The 9,771-nt window shown below is 37.6% G+C and overlaps 1 long non-coding RNA gene across 1 annotated transcript; it reads right to left on the bottom strand.

The window, feature by feature from the left end:
* On the bottom strand, positions 695-9,525 carry LOC109849282. Its single transcript, XR_002249060.1, has 3 exons — positions 9,292-9,525; positions 9,158-9,206; positions 695-802 (listed from the first exon to the last, which is right to left on the bottom strand). It is a non-coding gene; the product is annotated as an uncharacterized LOC109849282 (long non-coding RNA).

The raw sequence follows: 9,771 nt of genomic DNA on the forward strand, positions 1-9,771 counted from the left end.
ATTAAATACAAATCATATTGTCCAAAGTGACTCACTACTGCAGTCGCAAAAACTGCACAGCAAAGTAAATGATTGTACCTGTTCTCTTGCAAATTGTAATTTCATTTGTAATTGCAAATTTCCGGAACAAACAGCCTCTATATCAAGCTACTTCTCAATGGTTATCTTGCTGTAAACAGCTAAGTTGTGATAAAATATAACATCATATGAATTCCACATTCAAAAAAATGCCCTTGCGTGAATGTTTGAGAAAGACATAAAAGAATTAACACATCTAAAATGCAGCACTATGAAAGGCAAATTCTACTCTGAAACATGCATTAACTTTGACTTTAATCGTAATTTACCCAAAAATTATATGCATCAAAATCCACAATCACAATAATGATCCCACATTCCAAACAGAATCTGTTGTGCAAAGTGAAACATGTGTTACACGAAGTATGACACTCCATGCCACTTGTCAGGAAGAAGATTTAAATCACAAAAGACAATAATAAGAAATACCAGCGACAAAGAAGCCAACTTTTGTTATCTGCCATCTCAATACGACTATAGATATGTGACAGTAAACAGCAGAGATTTTAATAAAGATGATATTAGTTACTTCAATACAAAACTTCTACTGCTTCAATTTAATATAGTGGCATGAGAAAAAGTTATCCCGTTCTGTAGTAAGACATTTGGTGACCCTTAAACAAACAGATCAACTTACATCCTGCTCAAGCTGCAATCTGCAAGAATTCTTGAAGTTTCCATATTGTGTGATTTGCTTCCGAACAATTCCCACAGGACCACTCACCTAATCCAGTAGAGTACAAGTGTATGTTTATTACATAGATAGGAATAAAGTATTAAAATTAATACTGACTGTTCATTTTGCCTGATATATGTTAAGAACTGGATGCACAACTCAGAAAATGCATGTCCAAAAAGATATACAAATGACTAAGTTATGCCAAGGGGTGCAGTGCAAGCTAGAGATAAGGGAGAACAGTATTGTAAATAGCAGGCACAAATATATACCAAATTAATCCACTATCAATAAAAACTTGGAGATGGAAAAAGCTTTTGATTATAATTTAAAGTATCCACTTTGCATGAATTAAAAAATGAAGAAGAATATGTTCTATACCAGGAAACTGATGCATATTTGTTTCTGATGGAATGAACTATACTGATGTAATATGTCCAGAACAAAGGAAAAACAAAGCGGAGTTCAAAACTGGATAAGAGGGAATTGGAGGAGATTTGAGGCACTTTTTCTGATATTACAAGCAAATAATGGATCAACAATTGAGGTGGCCAACCATATGACTATTATCCAACCATTTGTGCCATGGACACCTGTATAGGTCCGTCTTCGGAAGACATGAGCAAGAGTCCTCCCCATTATGTAGCAATGGGCGTTTAAATGGATGGAATACATATGCCGGAGTCACACCACAACCCTGATTTCCCAACCTTGTAGCAGTGAGTTTTTACACAGTTATAGTAACATGCTTTATGGATGTAACCTCCACGGCTACAACAACTAACCAAAGCCCTACTCCTCCCAATGCTTACATCATTCGCTCTATCAAAATTAACCATCACAATAAGATGGATGACATGTTTAGAGTTCCGAAATGTAACCAAATTCTTTGGTGAGGATTTATTTGTGAGTTTTTTTTCTACAACAATATTTCCCAATAATTCACCCCCTTAGATTTAAAAGCCCAATACAGTCATGCACGTAAAACAACGTTTATAAGCAACTAACTTAATGACTGAGGGATTTAACCATCTTAGATGACAGGTCAATAAATACGAACATCTCATTCCCCTCAACCAGACAAAATAGTTGTCTCCCAGAGTTGCAATAGACAGGAAAATTATTGATTGATACATCAGATCTTTCCCAGACATCATGTCCCATGAAGTGTTAAATGTTCTTGTCATCATAACACCTGCATCAAAAGCAAGTGATAGCTTACTTTCCGTGCAGGGGCACGTGTGTGTGTTTAACCTGCACGCACATGATTTTATGTCTTGTTTGTATAGCAACCACATATTTTACATCATCCCATAGGCAGTCTTGTAAAAATTGTTTTTTCAACATTGATCAAGAGCCAAAGTATGAATATGTCAGGTACCTAACAAGCCAAGCACCTCAAAACCCACTCAGCTGAAATTGTTGACAAAATGACGTGTGGGTCCCACCATCATTATTATTTGTATAGTAAAATATTATTATTTTATTATGCATAGTGTTTTTCCAAAAACTATAAATAGGCTCCAAATCCTTAAGGAAAAACTCATCCTAGAAACAACTCCTCATATAGGAGAGTGAGAGAGAAAGAATAGAGAGAGTATCTCCTTGTAAAGAGATATTGTAACTCCAGAGTTTTCTCCTTATAGTAAATTCTTCTATCCTTACCCGTGCACGTAGGCAATCAAGTGCCGAACCACGTAAAGCTGTGTGTCCAATTTGTTATCTCTACTTTTGCTCTACTATTGCTGCGATCCTGCTCTATTTAGCCCCGGATTTGTCCCAACAAGTGGTATCAGAACCAACTTAGGGTGCTTGTATATATCTACTTATCGTATGCTCTGTGGCTGTCACCAAAGGTGGATCCTTCACAATAGAAAATAAGTTAGGTTATCATTTACCCTTTGAAGGTGATGGGTACTGTTCACGAGTACGGTACTGTTCATAAATACGATACTATTCACATATATGATACTATTTACGGATACGGTTACTATTTATAAATACAGTTACTATTTACGTGAGATAGTAAGACGTTACTGTTCGTGGTAGAATCAACGGCAACAAAGTTCAAGATCGAGAAATTCGACGGGAGTAATTTCTCTTTGTGGAAGTTAAAGATAAATGCTATCTTGAGAAAAGATAATTGCCTAGCGGCCATCGGTGCAAAGTCGGACGACATCAAAGATGATAAAAAATAGAATGAGATGATGAAAATGCTATTATAAATCTCCATCTAGCATTAGCAGAGGGAGTGCTGTCAAGCATTGAGGAGAAGAAGACATCAAAGGAGATCTGGGATACTCTAACAAAGCTATATGAGGCGAAATCCATGCACAATAAAATCTTCTTAAAAAGGAGACTTTACACTCTTAGGATTGCGGAATCTACATCGATGACCGACCACATCAACACCCTAAACACACTGTTCTCCGAACTCACAATGTCGGGGTATACAGTTGATGCGAATGAACGTGCAGAACTTCTACTTCAGAGTCTACCTGACTCGTATGATCAACTTATCATCAACCTGACAAACGTCCTTACGAACTATCTAGTTTTTGACGACGTTGCAGCCGCTGTTGTGGAGTTACAATCTCTCTTTACAAGGAGATACTCTCTCTATTCTTTCTCTCTCACTCTTCTATATGAGGAGTTGTTTCTGGGATGAGTTTTTCTTTAAGGATTTAGAGCCTATTTATAGTTTTTAAAAAAAATACTATGCATAATAAAATAATAATATTTTACTATGTAAATAATAATAATGGTGGAACCCACGCGCCATTTTGTCAACAATTTTAGCTGAATGGGTTTTGAGGTGCTTGGCTTGTTAGGCACCTGCTGCTGACAATCTCACATTTGAAGATTTGATTGAGTATCAATCATATTTTCACACCATTTTTTCTATGTTGCCATCTTCATATTACTTAAGTCTCCGTCAGACCACAAGAAGATCGATACCAAATAAATTTATCAGTACTGACTGTTTTTGTTAAAAAATCTGCTAGGTTATCTTCGGTGTGAATTTTCTGCATATTCATTGTTCCTTCTTCCACTTTCTCACGAACGAAGTGGTACTGAACTCAAATGTGTTTAGTCTTTAAATGAAAGACTGGATTTCTTGCCAAATACAAAGCACTCTGACTGTCACAAAATAAAGATATCTTTTTTTGTTCATAGCCGAGTTCCAAAAGATAGCTGTAAATTTATACATGCTCAAGGAAGAAACTCTGCAGGAAGCTGATTCATATGTGGCATCAACCAGCCGTGGAGAAGAACAAACCATGATGTGGCATCGCAAACTAGGCCACATATCAGAACGAGGCTTGAAGATTCTCTCCGATCAAAAGCTGCTTTCTAGACTTAATTCGATAATTCTTCCATTCTGCGAGCATTATGTTACAAGTAGCATCGGCTAAAGTTCAACACATCGAGTTCTAGAAACAAGACTATTCTGGAACTGGTTCATTCTGATGTATGACAAGCACCGGTTACATCATTGGGAGGAGCAAAGTATTTTGTGTTTTTTATTGATAACTACTCCAGGAGATGTTGGGTGTATCCTATCAAGAAGAAGGCGGATGTGTTCTTAGTCTTTCAAACCTACAAAAAGTGGGTCGAGCTTGAATCTGCGAAGAAGATCAAGTGTTTGAGGTCAGATAATGGAGTAGAATACACAGACGGTGAATTCATAGCATTTGTAAGCAAGAAGGCATTAAAAGATAATTCAGCACTGCTTGTACTCCTCAACAAAATGGAGTGACGGAGCGGATGAACAGAACTATGTTGGAAAGAACAAGAGCTACGTTGGCAACTGTAAATCTAGATAAAATTTTTTGGATGGAAGCAGTAAAAATCGCCTGTTATGTGGTAAATTGATCTCCATCAACTGCAATACAATTGAAAACACCGATGGAGATGTGGACTGGCAAGCCAGCTGATTATTCTAACCTCCATATATTTGAAAGTCCAGTGTACACAACGTACAATGCCCAAGAAATTACAAAGTTGGATTCAAAATTTAAAAAATGCATATTCTTGGGGTATGCTGATGGAGTAAAGGGTATCGCCTGTGGGATCCCACTGCCCGCAAGGTGATCATCACCAGAGATGTTATCTTTGTAGAGAATTAACTACAAAGTGAAGAAAAAAACAGTTCGAGGAAGGACTCAGAGACTGTAGCTGTTCGGGTAGAAGATAATCCGAATTTTTCTGAAGCAATACTGGAGCATGATGTACAAGAACCAGTCGAGTCCGAGGCTTCAGAAGCTCGAAGGTCAACTCGTGAGAGAAGGCCACCGACTTGACGTTCGGAGTATATTACGGAGAGTAATGTTACATACTGTCTTCTAACAGAAGATAGAGAGCCATCAATTTTTCATGAAGCTATAAATATCACAGCTGCATCTTTGTGAATGGCAGCAATACAGGAAGAAATTGAAGCTCTCCATAAGAACAAGACTTGGGAACTTGTGTCGCTATCATAAGGAAAAAAGATCATTGCAAACAAATGGGTCTACAAGATCAAGCAAAATGACGATGATCAAATAGAGCGATATCGTGCTAGATTGGTGGTAAAAGGATATGCTCAGAAAGAATGTATTGATTTTAATAAAATATTTTCTCCTGTAGTGACTTACAACAATCTGAATAGTCATGGCTATGAGCGTTATATTTGACTTACATCTAGAACAGCTAGATGTGAAACAGTATTTTTTTATAGAGTCATGAAGCTATAAATGGCACAGATGCATCTTTGTGGATGGCAGCAATGCAGGAAGAAATTGAAGCTCTCCATAAGAACAAGACTTGGGAACTTGTGTCGCTATCATAAGGAAAAAAGATCATTGCAAACAAATGGGTCTACAAGATCAAGCAAAATGACGATGATCAAATAGAGCGATATCGTGCTAGATTGGTGGTAAAAGGATATGCTCAGAAAGAATGTATTGATTTTAATAAAATATTCTCTTGTAGTTTGACTTACAACAATCTGAATAGTCATGGCTATGAGCGTTATATTTGACTTACATCTAGAACAGCTAGATGTGAAACAGTATTTTTTTATAGAGATCTTGAAGAATAAATTTACATGCTCCAACCAAAAGGTTTTGAAGAATAAGAAAGAGACAACTTGGTTTGCAGACAAGGTTTTAAATATCGGTTATCGGGAATTTATCGGACGACCAAAATTCTTATCGGATAGCGGAAATCGGGGATATATCGGGGATAAGTAGTATTTATCGGAGTGATATACTAGATGGTGTATATATATAATATAATAACTAAAAAATATAATCTAACCATGCTTAATGAAATATAAACATACCAAAATGTAAATCATCATGTTTAGAATCACTAACCAATTGTAGAAAGCAAAACTTGCATCTTGACCGCACGATGAAACCATTCGATTGCATAGCCTTACTTATCGGCCGATAATCCCGATAAAAAAACCTTACTTATCGGCCGATAAGTACCGATAACGCCGATAACTCCCCGATAACTTGCCAAAAACGATAACCGATTAAAAATCCAAGTTATCCTATCGGAGAGCTCCCAAATCCGATAACTCGGCCGATAATATCGGTTATCGGCCGATATTTAAAACAGTGTTTGCAGATTGAACAAATCTCTGTACGGTCTAAAGAAGACGCCGAGGTGTTGGTACAAGAGATTTGATTCATTCATCATGAGCCTTGGATACAACAGACTTAATTCAGACCCTTGTGCATATTTCAAGAGGTTTGGTGAAAATAACTTATTACCTTATTATTGTATGTTGACGACATATTGGTTGCAGGCCCTAACAAAGATCGTATCAAAGAATTAAAGGCTCAGTTGGCTAGGGAATTTGAAATGAAGGATTTAGGATTTGTAAAAAAGATTTTAGGGATGTAAATTTATCGAGATAGAGTTAATAGAAAGATTTGGCTTTGTCAGAAGAACTATTTGAAAAAAATCTTATAGCGCTTTAACATGTAAGATTATAAGTCAATTTCTACCCCACTTTCTATTAATTTCAAGTTATCCTTCAGTATGAGTCCTAGTAGTAAAGAAGAGATGATGGAGATGTCTCGAGTACCGTATGCATCAGCAATGGGAAGCTTAATGTTCGTCATGATTTGTACAAGACCAGACATTGCATAAGCAGTGGGAGTGGTTAGTCGATACATGTCGAATCCCGGTAAAGAGCATTGAAATGTTGTAAAAAGGGTTCTAAGATACATTCAAGGAACCTCAAATGTTGTATTATGTTATGGGGGATCTGATTTTATTGTCAGTAGATATGTAGGTGATCGTGATAATATCAAATCCATCACACGCTATGTATTTGCACTTGCTGGCGAAGCTGTAAGCTAGGTTTCAAAACTACAGTCAGTTGTAGCTATTTCAACAACAGAAATAGAATATGTAGCAGCTACACAAGCTAGTAAAGGAGCGATGTGGTTGAAGATGGTGCTAGAGGAACTCGGCTATGAACAAAAGAAGATATCTTTATTATGTGACAGTCAGAGTGCTTTGCATTTGACAAAAAATCCAGCCTTTCATTCAAAGACCAAACACATTCGAGTTCAGTACCACTTCGTTCGTGAGAAAGTGGAAGAAGGAACAGTGGATATGCAGAAAATTCACACCGAAGATAACCTAGCAGATTTTTTGACAAAAAACAGTCAGTACTGATAAATTTATTTAGTGTCGATCCTCTTGTGGTCTAACGTAGACTTAAGCAACATTAAGATGACAAGATAGAAAAAATTATGTGAAGATATGATTGATACTCAATCAAATCTTCAAGTAGGAGATTGTCAGCAGTAGGTGCCTAACAAGCCAGGCACCTCAAAACCCACTCAGCTGAAATTGTTGACAAAATAACGCGTGGGTCCTACCATCATTATTATTTGTATAGTAAAATATTATTATTTTATTATGCATAGTGTTTTTTCAAAAACTATAAATATGTTCCAAATTTTTAAGGAAAAACTCATCCCAGAAACAACTCCTCATATAGAAGAGTGAGAGTGAAAGAATAGAGAGAGTATCTCCTGGTAAAGAGAGATTGTAACTCCAGAGTTTTCTCCTCATAGTAAATTCTTCTATCATTGCCTGTGGACGTAGGCAATCAAGTGCCAAACCACGTAAATCTGTGTGTCTAATTTTTTATCTCTACTTTTGCTCTACTATTGCTGCGACCATGCTCTATTTGGCCTGGGTTTGTCCCAATAGAATAATGAACTAACAAAGATAAGGCCATCAATTGTCAGTATTCTCTTTGAAGCAGCAAGTGGATGATTGATCTTATTTGTTCCTCATACCTACTTGGCTAAGAGAGATATCTTAACTCTTCTCATATGCAATCAAAACATTACAGGACACAAAGCGCAACGGACAAATATTAATTGCACGTTATCTAACCTGAAGCTCAGTCATCGCAATGTAGTCAAGAAGGATCTATCCACGGAGTTACCAATGATCCAAGGCTGTTAGCTAAACATCCAATGGCATGAGCATAGGTCTAATCGCAATGCCAATTCGGTCATTTACCAATTATCAAGGCTGTGATTTTTTCCTCTACATGTATTTAAGAAAGAAAGCAATCTGACTGAACTGAGGCCATCAACCCCCTAAAAACGATCGCGTTAACCATTCACTAAACTTAGGGCTTGTTTGGATTGAGGGTTATAAGGGGGAAGGGAAGTTAGGGGAACCATTCACCTCCATTCACCTTGTTTGAGAACATTTAGGAGGTAAAGTTATTCACCCTAGTTCCCCTTCCTGTTTGGATTTGTAGGGGGTGAAGGGAAGTTAAGAGAAACAGAGTGAAGGGAAGGGGAGGGAAGGGAAGGGAATTCCCTTCCCCTTGGTTACACCCCAATTTGGGGGTAACAATTTTTATACTATTAGGGGGTGAACCAAGGGGAACTAGGGTGAATTAACTTCACCTCCTAAGTGTTCCCAAACAAGGTGAATGGAGGTGAATGGTTCCCCTAACTTCCCTTCACCCTCATTCCCCTCAATCCAAACAAGCCCAAATTTGTTACCCCCAATTGGGGTGTAACCAAGGAGAAGGGAACTCCCTTTCCTTCCCTTCCCTTCTCTCACCTAGTTTCCCTTAACTTCCCTTCACCCCCTACAAATCATAGTAAGATGAGTGATGAGTCTGATGACACAGTCCGGTTCCAAACATGTAGTTCTTTCTTCCTAAGAATATGCTCATGTTTTCTCACTGCCAACAAAAGGTTCGAAACCTGCAGTCATCTCTTTAACCCACAAACTATTCAAAAAATCCCCAAAACAACAGATTTCACCCATTACTTCTTAACTACATGCAAAACCCTACGCGAAAAAGAAAAACAAACATCAAAATTCATCAAAGAGACTCATGCCATTGAATCAAACGCTTACAGAATCAAAATCTCTCGCACCCCGATTCCGCCCAGAACTCATCGACATTCTGCACAAAATCCCAAAAAGAAAGAAAAAAAAGGCTTTGTGATTAGAACTAAGACCAAGCAAAAAAGATTCAGCGAGAAACCTACAGATTGACCGTTCGTCTGAGGATCGGAGGCTCGCACATCCTTCGCAAAACCCTAGAAAATGGAGAGAGGATTAAGGAATCGAACTGGAAAAGGACAGCTGAAGTTTTTATTTTTTTGCCCCCTTTTCAAATTTCAAACAAGAGGGCAGGTGGCCGTGACCCCCGCCCGAGATCGCTGAGGAATTAAATATTGAAGTTGTGGGGAGAATAAAGGGGTTTACTTTTTACCGAGGACGCTGAATAAGAAAAGAACGAGAAAGTGAGCATATGTGCTCTCACTTTGCTGTCGTTATTTTTTTTCAGAGGGAAAAAGGAGGGTGCGGAAACTTTTTTGGGCTTTTTAGAGATTGGTAACTTAAATCTTTAATTTTAGTAAAGGGCTTTTGCATAAATAACCCTCAAACCTCCATATTCCCACAATTACGTTTCAAATCTTGGTATTTTGCGGCTTGCTGCCTAATTCTCTCACATTTTGATTTTT

The sequence above is a fragment of the Asparagus officinalis genome, chromosome 7 (genome assembly GCF_001876935.1).
Source record: "Asparagus officinalis chromosome 7, Aspof.V1, whole genome shotgun sequence".
NCBI lineage: Eukaryota > Viridiplantae > Streptophyta > Magnoliopsida > Asparagales > Asparagaceae > Asparagus > Asparagus officinalis.